The sequence below is a fragment of the Nycticebus coucang genome, chromosome Y (genome assembly GCF_027406575.1).
Source record: "Nycticebus coucang isolate mNycCou1 chromosome Y, mNycCou1.pri, whole genome shotgun sequence".
Classification (NCBI taxonomy): domain Eukaryota; kingdom Metazoa; phylum Chordata; class Mammalia; order Primates; family Lorisidae; genus Nycticebus; species Nycticebus coucang.
The window spans coordinates 35,242,152-35,260,037 of NC_069805.1; the positions used below are offsets into that span (position 1 = coordinate 35,242,152).

The 17,886-nt window shown below is 35.6% G+C and overlaps 1 pseudogene; it reads right to left on the reverse strand.

Moving 5' to 3' along the window:
* Nucleotides 1–17,886, reverse strand: part of LOC128579125 (ankyrin repeat domain-containing protein 12-like) — a 79,484-nt pseudogene that overhangs the window by 42,069 nt on the left and 19,529 nt on the right.

Below are 17,886 nucleotides of genomic sequence, written 5' to 3' on the forward strand. Positions count from 1 at the left end.
TTTGAAAAAAAAAATTAGTGAGATTATTAACACCTTTAAAAATTGTTTTCTGATCTGGGAAAAATAACTTCTTTTTTTTGGGGGGGTGGGGGCACAATCCCACTGTTACCCTAGGTAGAGTGCTGTGGCATCACAGCTCACAGCAACCTCAAAATCTTGGGCTCAAGTGATTCTCTTGTCTCAACCTCCCAAGTAGCTGAGACTACAGGCACCCGCCATAATGCCGGGTTATTTTTGTTGTTGTCATTGTTGTTTAGTAGGCCCCAGGCCTGGTTCATATCTGCCAGCCCCGATGTATGTGGCCAGCGCCCTAACCACTGAGATACGGGCGCCAAGCTGAAAAATAACTTTAAGAAAAAATGTTTTAATTGTCTTGAGATTTCTGAGTTACCAAATGGTGGAAATACTCTTTGTCAATTCAGGACAGCATCATTAGCACTTCCTTCTTCCACATCTATGACATTAAAATGTCTGTAACTGTTAGGTTTATTATTTAAACTAGTTTTAGAGTTGTCTTCATCATTTAAATTAACTATTTTTTTAAGAGCCTGCAACAGCAACCATACACAATAATGAAAACATCAATGGCAAGACAAGAGTGACCTTCTATAGCTGCTGCTATTAAACAATGTACTTTACCATCTCTTAGAAATAAGACATAAAAACTTGCCTAGAAAATAAGAATGAATATCTAAGTACATAAATGTAAATAGAAATCTCTTCAAAGATATACTTTGGAGATATGGCAGGTTTTGGTCCCAGACCACTGCAATAAAGCAATATTACAATAAAGTAAAACACAAAATTTCTCATTTCCCAATATCTGTTAAAATCACATTTACACTATCTGGTAAGTCTGTTAAGTGTGAAATACCATTATATCTAAAAATCAGTATACATATCTTACTTTAAAAATACCTTATTGCTAAAACTTACTAAAGATCGTCTGAGCCTTCAGTGAGTTTCTTGATGCAGGACTGCTGCTAAATTTCAAATTTTGTAAAGAGCACAATGTCTGTGAAGCACAGTAAAATGATTATACCTGTGTAAACCAAAATATTAATGACTATCTGTGCATGGTGGTGTTACAAGTACATTGGGAGAGAATTCTTCATGTCTCCCTTGCATGTCTGCACATCTTGCAAACAGAGTCACTAATTTCCCTTGTTCTGAAGTATCTTTTCTAGGATACTTGTATTAAAAACAGATTTGGAAGACAGAGACAGTATGTCCCTTTGGAACAAAGGACATGTCTGTTTACTCTCCAAGATAATAACGTCTCCTATAGGAAAGGTCAGACTTACGGTCCATCATAAAAGATTTGGGATTCCCGTCTTGTAATGCAGTTGCTACCTGGCCTTCTTTACATCCACCTTGTGGGAAATAAAGCTTGGAATAGACATAAACACTCATAGTCAGGCTTGCTATTGCTATGCATATTATAACTTTATTTCTGACGCAGGAGTGTGTGTCTTCTGCCATAAACCATGAATGCTTAGTTTCCAAGTAAGGTAAAATCTCAGATCTTTCATAGTTTTGACAAGGTTAATTTCTATCTTCACTATTCTTTTTGTTTTTTTGCAGTTTCTGGCTGGGGCTGGGTTTGAACCCGCCACCTCCAGCAAATGCAGCCTGCGCCCTACTCCTTTGAGCCACTGGTGCCACCCTATCTTCACCATTCTTATATATATTTTTAAATTTTTATACAATGAACATGTATTAAATTATTTGGATAAAATAAAATATTTCTTAGTAATCCTTAGATGGAAAATAATGAATGTCTAAACTAAATTAATGATGAAAACAACAGAACGGAACTATTCATAAGGTTAAAATTACCAACATCCACTCTCATGCTTTATGAATTTAACCCAGGATTCAGATTATCATATTAGGTTTTATAAAAGATTCTGTTTTGCAAATTATATATACTGATTTAAAGCTAAAAGTAGTAGAGAAACTTCCAAAGTAAACTAAAACCAAAGGGGATAAAATATTACAGATCAGCAGTGAGGGGGTAAAGAACTGTAAGTGAATATGCCTGATATAATTAACTAGTGTGATATTTAATGAGGTAATGAAAATAACTTTATATAAAAAGTAAATTGCTGGGCGGCACCTGTGGCTCAGTGAGCAGGGCGCCGGCCCCATATACCGAGGGTGGCGGGTTCAAACCCAGCCCTGGCCAAACTGCAACCAAAAAAAAAAAATAGCCGGGCGTTGTGGCGGGCGCCTGTAGTCCCAGCTGCTTGGGAGGCTGAAGCAGGAGAATCGCATAAGCCCAAGAGTTAGAGGTTGCTGTGAGCCGTGTGATGCCACGGCACTCTACCCGAGGGCGGTACAGTGAGACTCTGTCTCTACAAAAAAAAAAAAAAAAAAGTAAATTGCTAAAGAATAATTATTTAAATTTTGCTCTATTTAAGGAGTTAAATTTTGGTTGAGGTTGAATCATCTTTTTTTTTATTTTATTTTATTTTATTTTATTTTATTTTTTTGAGACAGTCTCACTTTGTTGCCCTCAGTAGAATACTGTGGCATCATAGCTCATAGCAACCTCAAACTCTCAAGCGATTTTCTTGCCTCAGCCTCCTGAGTAGCTGTGACTATAGGCACCTGCCACAATGCCAAGCTATTTTTTAGAAACGGGGTCTCACTCTTGCTCAGGCTGATCTTGAACTCATGAGCTCAAGTAATCCACCTGCCTTGGCCTCCCAGAGTGCTAGGATTACAGGTGTGAGCCACCACCCCCAGCCTAAAAAGAAATTTTTTTTAAGAGATAGGATCTTGCTGTTGCCCAGGCTGGTCTGGAACTCCTAAGCTCATGTGATCCTCCTACCTCCTAAGTAGCTACAACTACAGGTATGTACCACCACATCTTACTCAGGTTATTTTACTAATTTAGGATCTCATAACAGCAACATTCTGTCATATTAAACTATAAATAAGGTCTCATATATAACAACTATAAACATATATTCATTTCTAAAAATTTTATGGGAAATAACTCAGACTTTAGAAGCTGGGTTCCAATTCAATCACTCACTAAGGAAAGACAATCAAAAGAATATGAATTGCAAATACACAAATGAATAATACGGTCTTACCTTCTCTCACCCTTCTCTTAATTTCTTCAATCCCTCTCCTCCTGATTTCTTCACTTTGTCTTAAACAGCAGCACTATGGTCTATAGGTAGGGACTTTGGAATGGATACTATGGCCCTTCTTCTCTTAAAGTACAAATAAGCAGTTAAATATTCATTTGCAAACTAAGGAAAATACTTCTAACAACAGTTTTGATGTCAAGTTGCTCTGAAATCCCAAAGCATGGAATTAAGTACATTGCATACTACCTTAGAGGAGCTTTTGATTGCTACCCAAACATGATATTTAAAAAGTATAGCACACTTATAGACTGAGAATAGTTATATATAGCCCTCTATGTAATAAGCCAGGAGTTAATAAATCATAGTTTATATTTATTCTTCCTATTTTATAAATCTAGTGATTAAAAGTATTCTTAAATTACCTAAGGAATGTTTTTAATAGGAGTAATTTCATAAAAAGTGCTTTTTTGCTCTTGTTTCTACACTTTTAAGAAATCATACTTTTATGAAGACAACACTCAGACACTATTTATTGACAACTTTCAAAATATACAGAGTACCTAGGAAGAATAAAAGTGTCAACAAAACACTAGAGGAAAAAAAAATGTCAACAAGTTTTGCCTTGTAAATTCAAACCCAAGCAGCCTAGATAAATGTTCACAAAAGCACCATTCGCTATAAATATCTAGAAATAAAACTTCTAATGCTTTCCTCAAACCTAACATTGTATCCTGTCCCCACAACTCCACTTAACAGATGTAATAGATTCACATCTGTTTTTCATTTGCTGTTTCTTTTCTTTAGAATATCCTTTACTTTTACTTTCCTGATAGTCAAATATTTATTTCTTGAAAAGTCAGATTAAGTATTCTACTCTGAGGCCATCCTTGAACCTCTTAAGTAGCATTAATTGCTTCTCTTCTTTCTCCCATCTCTGTACTCAACAGTTTCATTAATATGTTTATTACACTTGTACAGAAGTTCTGGAATTACACTCCCTGTGATCATCTGTGGGAATCACACTAAGATATTATTTGTATCTTTCTTTCATATTCTTGTATATTCTCTCATTCATTTATACTGGGTTGAAAATGTTCTAGAATCAATTGTGGTTATGATCGTATCATTTTGTACATATACCAAAAACTACTGAATAGCACCAAAAGGAATAACATACTTTTGAATAATTTAACAATAGAAGTACAAGACTGGTACACTGGAACCCTACAGAGCATTACTAAGGGAAATGAAAGAACTAAATAAATGGAGAGATATTCTGTGTTCATGGATTGGAAGACAATAGTAAGATGGCAATACTACTCAAAATAGTCTGCAGATTTAAGGTACAAACTCAGTAAGATTTTTCCTATTAAAATCACAGTAGGATATTTTTGTAGAAACTACAAGGTGATCCTAAAATTTCCAATTTTGAAAAGAACACAGAATTTCCAATTTTGAAAAGAAAACTAGTAGTTCTTGATTTTGAAAGCAGAATTAGGGAGTTGGGTTGGGAGTGATGACTTACTTGTTGTCAAACTGGATTGTGATGATGGTTATAAAACCAGAAACATCTCACACCTCCTTCAGTAAGAATATGGCTTTTAAAAAAAGACTTCACAAAAAGTAAACCAAAGGGAAAAATCCAAAGATAATGTATAAAACTAACAAGATAAGGAAAAAGTAAAGTCCAAACAAAGATTCTGAAGATTTAAATTAAATAGGAATGAATAAGGATATAAAAAGACAGAATCACAGGTCACTGGCAATGACTAACACTAACCAAAACTGTTAACATTTACTGAGCATTTACTATGTGCCAACTATTGTTATTAAGTGCAATTATAAGCCAATTTACTGTCACAACAATTCTATTCTAGAAGGCATATTGTCTTCTACTGCAGATAAAGGGAAATACTGAGGTTGAAGACCATACATAAATTTATCCAATGTCACAGACTGGGAAAATGGAGTATCTAGTGTGTATATGGGTTTTGCCACTAACTGTAATGGAAAGAAATGTCAAATGACTATGAGGTCTTTGGTTCCCCCCTCACCCCTGCCATCATTATTTCTTATATAATTATGCAGTCTTAACAATTGTGTTTACTTAATTGTGCTCACCTTAGGAAATGAAAAACAATCACATCCCCAGAATCTAATTTATTTCTAAAAGGCTTAGATAAATGGTTTGCGGTTACTTGGCATCCATACTGCTTTTTATTTTATGAGGAATTACTAAAACATACTTAATTGGAAATCTTTTTCCAGTTTAAAAAGAGTCAACAAATCTTCGGGGTAATTATATACCTTTCTTCCATATGGTTTCTCTACCATATTGCTGTCGCTGTCAGAATTTTCACTCTGAATTGGTTTTGTGAACCCAGATTTGGGCATTTTATAGCTGTTCAGCTAGCTTCTTCTTTTATCAGTCTTCTCATCCTGGATCTGTAAAGAATGGATATAGAAAGGTTATTTGTGTGTGTGTGTGTGTATGTATATATGTATTGTATACCTATACATATATATACAATGGACTCTACTTAAGTTTACACACCACAGTTAGTTCAATTATTTCTCTCTCTAAACTAGTAATTATCTCCAGCTTTCTGGGTATCCAAAAGCAGTAGAAGTGGATGCAGTGAGAGTGTTTCTTTCTCTAGCACAAATCCAGAGGTGGGAGCTCCTAACAGACTGACTGGTAGTTCTATATTGGTGTAAAAGTCATTTCTGAAGACTCAACCAAGTACTTGTTTGATCTGAATAGTAATTTTACAACATCTAATTCCCTGTATTTATTTTTCTTGAGACAGAGTCTCACTTTGTTGCCCTCAGTAGAGTGTCATGCCATCATAGCTCACAGCAACCTCAAACTCTTGGGCTCAAGCGATTCCCTAGTCTCAGCCTCCCAAGTTAGCTGGAACTGCAGGTGCCCACCACAACCAGCTATTTTTAGAGACGGGGTCTCACTCTGGCTGGTCTCAGAGTGCTAGTTCACAGGTGGAACCCATGAACTCAGGCAATCCACCTGCCTCAGCCTCCCAGAGTGCTAGGATTACAGGAGTAAGCCATCGGATCCAGCCTAATTCCCTGTATTTAAACACTACCTACTTAAAATTCCTGGAGTAGTTTCCTTTCCTTCACTGAAAATCTCCAGGCGTTAGTCACTTCCTCTACGTATTCACTGATATAATACTTATATCGTACTGTAATTACCACTGCATGTGCCATTTTTCTACCAATGTGTTCACCTTCTCTCTACTACTCTGCAAGCTGACTTAACAGGTCAAGGACTCCCTCAGAAGCTTATGATTATTATTAAGCTTATGCTTGAAAGATTTAGAAAAAATTCCAAGATGGGGTTTTAGATATAAAGGACAAAATTGTGAGGCTAGACCTGTGTTGCTATCTGATGACTATTAGCTACATGTGGCTTTTAAAACATAAACACTAATTAAAATTAAAGTATCTACTATATTATGCAGATACACATTTATGTCATCTCAGAAAGTTCTACTGCATACCACTGGATAAGATTAAAGATGCTGGCCAAAGGGAGCATTACTTGGGCCACAACAAGCATGTCAAGCTTACACTATACACTATACACTTCCTAAAAACGGATATCATAGATCTAAATAAGCTGTCATTCTAGTATCTATGTGAATTATTAAAACTCAGATACCTGGAACAGTATATTAGTAAAATTTGCCATGCTTTTCAAATTGTTCTACCAGTGCTTTAAAATTTGTTTGGTTTTTATAGAAACAAAAACAAAAATCCTTTAAATGAACTGAACTAATTTGTAAATTGTCAAAACTATATTAATCTGGAAATAGCCAAATTAGAATACATGCGTAACACACACAAAGTGCCAAAGTTCTAATAATTAAAATTTTTCATTAAGGAGGAAACAGACTTGAAGAAATTAAGAACCTTTTTTTGATATCATACCCAATAGGCAGAGCTTACCTTGAGACCATTCAACTATTTGAACTAGTACTATAAAAGCAGAATCATTTAAACACAGCATTTGCCCTCAAAGCTAGCCATGTGTAGTGCTTGCAGAGTTATTAAAGTTACAAGTCATATATTAAAAAAAGTGAATCAAAAGCAAAAGTGAGCTGTATGCTACCTATCTATAGCCATCAGCCTAAGTGAGACTATGAAGATAAAACATTACCTCCTTTGCAGATAAAGCAAATTACTGAACTAAATGAGTGTCATAACATTCTGGGAGAAAACTATAGGGGAGTATTATGTTAAAATAGACTATGTTAGGAAAAAGTGACCTTACATTTCAGTGACTTTATCTAGAAAACATTCACTACTAACATAATAAAAACCACAATTATAATCTAAAAATACTACTTCGATCAACAATTATAAAGCATTTAATTATTCTGGGTCCAAGATGGATACTACAATCACTATAGCAACCACTATACTAACTATACAAAGAAATAATAAAAATTATACTACCTAAATTCATATTTTAAAATGTACAAAAAAAAAACAAATAGAAAGCGAAAAGGAAAACCTGAAGAATGAAAAACAGAAAGAATAAAAACAAAATGAACAGGCCTAACCCAGACATATTATTATATAAAATACAAATGGTTTAAATATACCAATCAAAAGACAGAGATTGCCAAAAAGAGAAAAAAAATAACCAACAAGAAATTCACTTCAAATATAATAATAGGTAGGTTTACTATTGCACTCTTATGCAGTGGGGAAAAAAAGAATATTTAAATAAATAAAAGAGTCAAGACTGTTTTAAAAATTAAGACCAAAAATAAAACATAATACAAATATAATAATAGGTAGGTCAAAATAAAGGACTGAAAAAAGATGTTATGCAAGCACTAATCAAAAAAACATCTTGAGCGGCACCTGTGGCTCAGTGGGTAGGGTGCTGGCCCCATATACCGAGGTGGCAGGTTCAAACACAGCCCCGACCAAACTCCAACAAAAAATAGCCAAGCATTGTCGTGGGTGCCTGTAGTCCCAGCTACTTGGGAGGCTGAGGCCAGAGAATTGCCTAAGTCCAGGAGTTGGAGGTTGCTGTGAGCTATGATGCCATAGCACTCTGCTGAGGGCTATAAAATGAGACTCTGCCTCTACAAAAAAAAAAAAAAAAATCTTGAGTAGCTACATTAATGCAGATGAAACAGACCTCAGAGCAAAGAGGGACAGTTTATAAACTGATAAAAGGATCTATTCACTAAGAAGAAATACCAATCCCAAATCTGTGTGTGACCAACAAAAAAAAGTTTCAAAATACATGAAACAAAAACTAATAGACCCAACAGTTGAAACATAAATTCATAATTATAGTTGGAAGTTTCAACTACTTACATGTTAAGACAGAAAATCAGTAAGGCCATAGAAGAACTGAAAAATGACATAAACCAACTGGATCTAATTGACATTTACAGAAAAATCTACCCAGCAATAGCACAATACTCATTCTTATCAAGGGCACACAGAATATTCCCCAACATAAGCCACTTCCTGTGTCATAAAACAAACTTAACTAAGTTTGTCTTCTGACAATAAAGAAGCTGAAACAAAATCAATTATAAAAAGATAACAAGAGTATCTCCAAACTAAAAAATAAAATTCAATGAAACTAAAAACCAGTTCTTCAAAAAGGTCAACAAAATTGATAAATCTCTAGCCATGCCAATTAGAAATGAGAAGACCTACATTATGAATGTTAACAATGAAAGAGGAACATCACAATAGATCCTATAAAAACTTAAAAGATAATAGAGGAATATTTCATGCAAATGAAGTGAAACAGATAAATTCTTTAACAGGCACAAACTACCAAAGCTCACAGAAAAGACAGCCTCAATAGCCCTGTTCATTAAAGAAATTAAATTCATACTTAAAAACAAAACTTTGGGCCCAAATGGCTTCAAGGTGAATGCTACAAAATATTTAAGGAAGAAGTAATGCCAATTCTACACAAACTCTCCCCCACCATCCCCTAAAAGATAGCACATTTAATGAGGCCATCTTACCCTGATACCCAGAGCAAGCCTTTTATAAGAAATTACAGACCAATATACCTCATAATGATTTTTTTAAAAAACAAAACCTCAACAAAATACTAGCAAATCAAATCCAACTATATATAAAAACAATAATACATTTAATGTTTAAAACTAATGTTTAAAAATTAATCTAGGTAAATTTACTCTATTAACTGAAACAATAGAAACATGATCATCTCAACAGAGAAAAGGTGTTTCATAATGTTCAATACTCATTAATAATAACTCTTAGCAAACTGAAATAGAAAGGAACTTGAATGCTTCCTCTTCTAAGATTGACAACTAGGCAAAGATATCCAACTCTTACAACTTCTACTCAACACTGTACTTACTAGTGGCTCTATTTAGTTCAGTACTTCCAGAAAAAAATAAACGTTTTATAGCTTGGAAGGGAAGAAGTAAAACAGGCCTTATTTCAAGAGGACATGATCATCTGTCTAGACCAGTGGTTCTCAACCTTCCTAATGCTGTGACCCTTTAATATAGTTCATATTGTGGTGACCTCCAACCATAAGTAGCAACGAAAATAATTTTATGGTTGGGGTCACCACAACATGAGGAACTGTATTAAAGGGTTGTGGCATTAGGAAGGTTGAGAACCACTGGTCTAGACAAAGCAAAGCCATCTACAAAAAAGCTGTTAGAATAAGTGTGTATAGGAAGGATATGGAATAGTCAATATATGAAAACTAATTTTATTTCTACATATTAGCAATAAGCAATTGGAAGTTGAAATTAAAAACATGGACAGGTGTGTGGTTCACACCTCTAATCCTAACACTTTGGGAGGGTAGGTGGGAAGACCGAGACCAAGAGTTTGAGAATAGCCTGAGCAACATTGTGAGACCTCCATCTCACAAAAAAATAGAAAACTTCACCAAGGTCATAATTCATGATACGTGCCTGCAGTCCCAGCTATTTGACAAGCTGATGAAAGAGGATCTTTGAGCCCAGGAGTTTGAGGTTGTAGTGAGCTATGATGACGCCACTGTATTTCAGCCCAGAAAACAGAGAAATACTCTTGTCTCAAAGACAAACAAACAAACAACCCCCCCAAAACCCAATGACTTACAATAACATTATAAATAATAAATTCTTAGGGATTAACTATGACAAAATGTATGTTAGACTATACAAAACACTACTGAAAGAAATTAAAGATGACCTAACCATATGGAAAGATAAGCCATCTTCCTGGATCAGAATACTCACTGTTATTAAAATATCAGTTCCTCTCAAATTAGAAGATATAGTGTGCAAGACACTATTTAATAGCAGTAAAACTTACAGATTAAAGGAACAGAATGGAAAGTCCAGAAATGGATCCACACATATATGCCTGATTTTCAAAAAAGCTGTCAATACAATTCATTGGGTAAAGGATATACTCCTTTCAACAAATGCTGTTTTTAAAACTATATAACCATGTCAAAAAAAAAACAAAAACACAAACAACAACAACAAAAAACCCAGGAGCTTTGATCCCTACCTCATTCCACAGAGAAAAGGACAAAAATTATCTTAAAATACATCGTACATCTAAACATATGAGCTAAAACAATACAAGTTCTATGAGAAAACAAAATATTTTAGTGGCCTGAACCAAAGATTTCTTAAATAGGTTACGAAAAACAGAAAGTACAAAAGGAAAAAAATAGATAAATTAAGACTTCATAAAAAATTTGCTCTTTAAACAACACTTAAAAAAATGAAAAGCAAGACGGTGCCTGTGGCTCAGGAAATAGGGCACCCGCCTCATATACGAAGGGTAGCAGGTTCAAACCTGGCCCCAGCCAAACTGCAACAAAAAATTGCTGGGCATTGTGGGCGCCTGTAGTCCCAGCTACTTGGGAGGCTGAGACAAGAGAGTCGCTTAAAGCCGCAGAGTTTAAGTTGCTTTGGGCTGTGGTGCCATGGCACTCTACCAAGGGAGATAAAGTGAGTCTCTGTCTCTAAAAGAAAATAAGAAAAGAAAAGAAAAGAAAATGAAAAGCAAGCCATACTAGGAGAAAACATTTGCAAATTATATCCTTATAAAGGATTTATGCCCAAAATATATAAATAACTCTTATGAAGATATTCCAATTTTATAATGAGCCCAAAATATATAAATAACTCTTATGAAGTAAGATATTCCAATTTTAAAATGAGTAAGAGATTTTTAACAGTTCATCAAAGAACACACAGTGAATGGCAAATAAGTACAGGAAAAGATGCTCATCCTCCTTGAGTCACCAGGAAAACTAATGAGATGCCCTCCTCACTCATGTGTAAGACCTAAATTAAGCTGATCTCATGGGGGGAAAGGGTTGAAAGACAGGACAGATACCAGAGGTGGTGAAGAGGGGCTGGGGTGGCGAGGGAGCCATGAAGAGCGATTGATTAACTGATGCAAACAGTTAGAAGAAATGAACTCTTACATTCTCTAGCAGAGAATGACTATAGTTTAACAATATACTGTATATTTCAATGTAGCTAGGAGATAGGACTTGAAATGCTCCAAAAACATTGCAATGATAAATATTTGAGGTAATAGATACCCTATATACACTTACTTGATCATTATACATTCTATTCATGTAAGAAAATATCACATGTACCCCACAAATATATATGAATATTATGCATCAGTAAAAAATAAATTTAAAAAAATAAAAAATGACATGCTATCATATATACCCACCAGAATTAAGGACTAAGAAGACCAAGTGTTGGTGAGGATGTGGAAAAATTGGAGCTCTCCTGTAGTGCGGGGGTTTGGCAGGGAAATACATAATGGTACAGCTACTTTGTAAATGAAAATAGTTGGGTGTTATCTTCATGTGACTAAGAATTATTCATATTCTTCCATTCTTTGTGTAACACTCTTTTTTTTTTTTTTTGTAGAGACAGAGTCTCACTGTACCGCCCTCGGGTAGAGTGCCGTGGCGTCACACGGCTCACAGCAACCTCCAACTCCTGGGCTGAAGCGATTCTCTTGCCTCAGCCTCCCCAGTAGCTGGGACTACAGGCGCCCGCCACAACGCCCGGCTATTTTTTGGTTGCGGTTTGGCCGGGGCTGGGTTTGAACCCGCCACCCTCGGCATATGGGGCCGGCGCCCTACTCACTGAGCCACAGGCGCCGATAGCTACTACAAAAGTACTACTGCTTGTACTTCAACCTGTGCCCTAAAAGCTACATGGATCAGTATTTGTTAAGGGCTATTTTTTAAAGCCTAACAGCTACAAGTTCTACATATAAATGAATTCACACCACATTTGTCTTTTTGTAACTGGGTTAATTTTAATTAGCATATTGACTTCAAAGTTTTGACACATGTTGTAGCAAGTGTCATAATTTCCTTCCTTTATAAAGCTGGGTAATATTACATTGTATGTACACAACACATTTTATTGTTCTATTCATCCATGATGGACAATGGGTTATTGGTACCTTTTGGCTATTGTGAATACTGCTATGAATATGGGTGTATAATGCAAATACATTTTGGATGCTTGTAATTTTCTTTACAAGCCCTTCCTTTGCTTTTACATTTAAAGCTTCTCCAAAAAACATATTCAATTTTTTTTTAACTTCTTCTAATGTTTAATTTTTCTCATTCATTTATCGGTAAAACAATTCTACTCCTTTATCTAACTGAATTTCTTTCTGGGCTTTCTAGTTCATTCCACTACTCTCTTCCTTCCATTCCTGCAGCAATACTACAATATTTTTATCATACAGCTTTCTAATACTAATTTTAGTCCCTCTTCATCATTTTTCTTTTTCAAAATTACCTTGCCAATTCTCACCAAATGAATTTAAGAATTCTGACAAGTTAGGGGCAGGCGTGGTGGCACAGGCATGGTGGCTCACGCCTGTAAAAAAGCACTCCGTGACGCCAACGCGGGTAGATCACCTAAGCTCAATAGTTAGATACCTGCCTGAGCAAGAGTGAGCCCCTGTCTCTAAAAATAGAGACAGGGGCTGTGGTCCCAGGCTACTTGGGAGGCTGCGGCATGAGGATTACTTGTGCCCAAGACTTTGAGGTTGCTGTAAGCTGTGATGTCACAGCACTCTACCAATGGCAATCTCTGTTAGTTTATGTCAAAGACATAAATAAAAATTAAACTATGGAAGTCCTAGGGGAAAAAAATTCTTAGATGTAGAAGGACTTTCTAAAATGTGATATAAATGCTTACTTGCAATTTTTTAAGTTCGGAAAAAAATCTAAAATTTCTATAATGCAAATATCATAAACAGAAATCAAAAGTGAAAATACTTGCAACACATATGAAAAATAATCAGAGTTATAACAAACCAATAAAAAAAGAACTTTCTAGAAAAGATAAAAGAAGCAGTTCAAAGAATAAATGTAAATGTTGAGTAAACATAGAAGTATTCACAATCATTTATAATTTTAAAACTATAACATGACTTCTCTCTTTTATTTATTTTTTTTTTTGCAGATTTTTTTGGCCAGGGCTGGGTTTGAACCCACTACCTCTGGTATATGGGGCTGGCACCCTACTCCTTGAGCCACAGGCACCATCCTAACATGACTTCTCACTTAAAAGCTTGACAAAATGTCAGGCACGGTGGCTCACATCTGTAATGCTAGCAACTGTGGGAGACTAAGCCGGGTGGATTGCTTGAGCTCAGGAGTTCAATCAAGATCAGCCGAACCAAAAGCAAGACCCTACCTCTACTAAAAAATAGAAAAACTGAGCCAGGAGGATCACTTGAGCCCAGGTTCAAGGTTGCTGTGAGCTATGATGAAAATAAAAAAAAATCTGACAAAGATTAAGAGTTTTACTATACATATTGCCAATCAGGAAGACAACTGGGACAACCTCTTAAGAGAGAAATTTGACAAGAAACATCAAAATATAAATGCACGACCTTTTTCCCTAGTAATTCAATCTCTAGAAATTTATCCCGTAAGTGTACTTGTACAGATATGTAAATATAATATTCAAAGACATTCAAAGAAAGTATTGTTAATATGTCCAAAACACTGGAGGAGAAATCTACGTATTTATTCATGCATAGTTAAACAAATTATGGTACATTTCTATGCTGAAAATTGAGCAGATGACAGAAAGAATAAGAAAAAAGAAGCTTCATTTATTTTTTTTTGTTTTTTAACCTCTCCTTTTCTTCAGAACTTGTAAATGTTAGGAGTGTCTCAGCACTATTTATGGGCCCCTTTCTATTCCCTAACTTATATTATCTAAATGTGTGAGTTAGAAAACCTAATCTGGTCTCATGTTTTTAACACACTGCCACACTAAAAAAAAAAAAAAAAAAAAAAAAAAATTTCCTTGAGATCAGTGTTTTACTAGGTCTAGAGATGTGACACATATGACTTATATACAACTCACATGGTAGTTAATAATGTGTGAAATACTTAACATGCTATAGACTTCTAAATCTGTGGTCTCTAGACCTAGACCTTATGTATAAATCCAGATTTGTATATTCAAATGCCTACTTGACATCTTCACAGGGATGTCTACTGACATGCCAAGCCAAAAAAAGACTACAGAGAATTCTTGATTTTCCTCATCAAACCTTTCCTCCACACCCACACATCCATCTTTTCCATTTCAATAAATGGCACCACCTTCATCCAGCCATCACACTAATACGTTCCTTCTGGAAGGATGTTTGGAGAATACTTAGAGATCCAAAAATAGACCTGCCATTTGATCCTATAATTTCTTTACTAGGCTTATACTCAGAAGACCAAAAGTCACACTATAACAAAGACATCTGTACCAGAATGTTTATTGCAGCCCAATTCATAATTGCTAAGTCATGGAAGAAGCCCAAGTGCCCATCGACCCAAGAATGGACTAGCAAATTGTGGTACATGTATACCATGGAATATTACGCAGCCTTGAAGAAACATTACCTCCTTCATGTTTACATGGATGGAGCTGTAACATATTCTTCTTAGCAAAGTATCTCAGGAATGGAAGAAAAAGTATCCAATGTACTCAGCTCTAGTATGAAGCTAAATTATAGCTTTCACATGAAGGCTATAACCCAACTATAGCACAAGACTATGGGGAAAGGCCAAGGATGGGGATGGGAGGGGGGAGGTTTTGATGAAGGGAGGGTAATAGGCGGGGCCACACCTACGGTGCATCTAGAATGGGTACAGGCGAAACTTACTAAATGCAGAATACAAATGCCTACATACAGTAACTAAGAAAATGCCATGAAGGCTATGTTGAACAGTTTGATGAAAATATTTCAGATTGTATATGAAACCTGCACATTGTACCCCTCGATTGCACCAATGCGCACAGCTATGATTTAACAATAAAAATAAATAAATGAGAAAAAAAGAATTAAAAAATGGTGATTCCAGCTCTAAAATATATTCCAAATTAAATTCACATTCTCCTACCTCAATTGCTACTATCCTAATCCATATTACCATCACCTCTTGACTAGACAATTGCAAACAATTCTCAAATGATCTCCCTACTTACATTCTTACCCTCCTCCTTCTTACACACACTCTCCCATCATTTTTAGGAAGCAGCCAGAGGGATTTTTATAATAGGGTCAAATTATGTTGCTGAGGCTGGTCTTGAATTTCTGGGCTCAAAAGCTATCCTTTTGCCTTAGTCTCCTGAGTAGCTGGGACTACATGCTTGTGGTACCATGCCTCTGAATGGTCCTTCAAAACTAAAACTCCAATGGTATCACTGCCTTGCCTAAATTTTTTATTTGTTTCCCACTGAAATGAGAATGAAATCGAAACTCAAACTAAATTCTCTCTATGATACAAAGCAGAATTAAAAGAATAGACACATGAAGAATCTTTTTAAAACACTTAGGATAAAATCATCAAAGAAAGAGAAGGTTGGTAGCATGCAGCAGGCCTAAACAGTTGTAAAGAAGAAACAAGAAGAAAAACAAGGATGAACATATAAAGGTTGAAATAAAAGACTCTTCAGATTAGATAAATAAAAGAATAAACCAAAGAATGAAATAGTGAGCCAGAAGATCAAATAGTAAAGTCCCAGAAGGCATCAGGAAGGGATTTTTTAAAAAGGAAAAATACAAGGTAGACATAAAGTTCTACTAATTAGTAGTTTACAATTTAAATTGCACATGAATTTTATGTCCATCCTGTATTAAAGAGACAGACAGAAGTTAGACATGACAAATTTTAAAAGAATTCCCACAAAAAGATAAAAAACAGGGTGGCACCTATGGCTCAGTGAGTAGGACGCTGGCACCATATATCGAGGGTGGCGCGTCTGAACTCTGCCCTGGCCAAACTGCATCAAAAAATACCCAGGCGTTATGGCAGGCACCTGTAGTCCCAGCTACTTGAGAGGCTGAGGCAAGAGAATCGCCTAAGCCCAAGAGCTGGAGGCTGCTGTGAGCTTTGACACCACAGCACTCTACTGAGGATACCAGAGTGAGACTCTGTCTCTAAAAAAAAAAAGAAAAAAAGAAAAAACAACAGAAAAAACAAAATTTGAAAAAATGATCAGTAACTTTCCACAAATTAAGGATTAAAGACCTCAGATCAAAGTGTCTCGAAAACATCCTGGCACACAGTAGGCTTCCCATAAATTATTTATGGAATGAATAAACATAAATCCAAGGGCCAAACAAGGTGAAAAATGAACTACACTTAGACATATTACAGTCAAACTCAAAAAGACAAAAATTTCAAAATCTTCTAGAGAGGAAATAGGTCACACACATAGGCTAAGCAATCAAACTGACATTAAAATTTCCCGAAAGCAACACCAAAGAAAACAATGTAGCAACATTTTCAAAATGTTAAAGAGAAAGCATTTCAAACCAAAATCATTAACCAAACTAAGCTAGGCTGCCAGGCATAGTGGGCCCACACCTGCAATCCCAGTGCTTTGGGAGGCAGAGGTGAGCAGATCCCTTGAGTCCAGGAGTTTGAGGTTACAGTCAACTATGATCAGGCCACTACCCTCTAGCCTGGGTGAAGAGCAAGAATTTCTCTCTAAAAATAAAAATTAATTAGTTTTTTAAAAGTGAGGGTTAACTAAAGATATTGAAAAGGCCTTGGGAGGTTTGAAAATTGACTTTGACTAGACACTCCAATAAAAATAGAAATATATCTGAGTGGCACCTGTAGCTCAAAGGAGTGGGCCGCCAGCCCCATAAGCCGGAGGTGGCAGGTTCAAACCCAGCTCCAGCAAAAAACTGCAAAAGAAAAAAAAAAAAAAAGAAAGAAAAGAAATCTGCAAGGACACTATGTGATATGTAAGAGTAAAGTAACCTAAGTATATTTCACACAAAAGAAAGAACACCCCTAACAATGCAGAACTAAATTCCACAGTACACGGCTACTGTAGAGATCAGAGGAAAGTAAGTCCTTTAAAGGATTTACCTGGTTTACAGGGAAGATACACATAAGAAACTGATTATGGAGAATTAATAGAAATATAGGTCTCAATTCAATATATCAAATGTATGCCTTTGAAAACAAAAATATTCAATGTTACAAAAGGCAGAAAAGTATTTTTAAAAGGTATATTAAGTAGAATGTCAACAATTTCCATGTGTTATAGCAATAAATAAAACTCACTAATAAAGAAAGTCTCTGAGGGTGGATAACAGAATTCAGCAGTATACTTCTTTAAAAAAAGAGACCTCGAAAAGACACCAAGAAGGTTAAAAACAAAAAGAAAGAAGATATATCCAGGGAACATAAACACAGGCTGGTAGA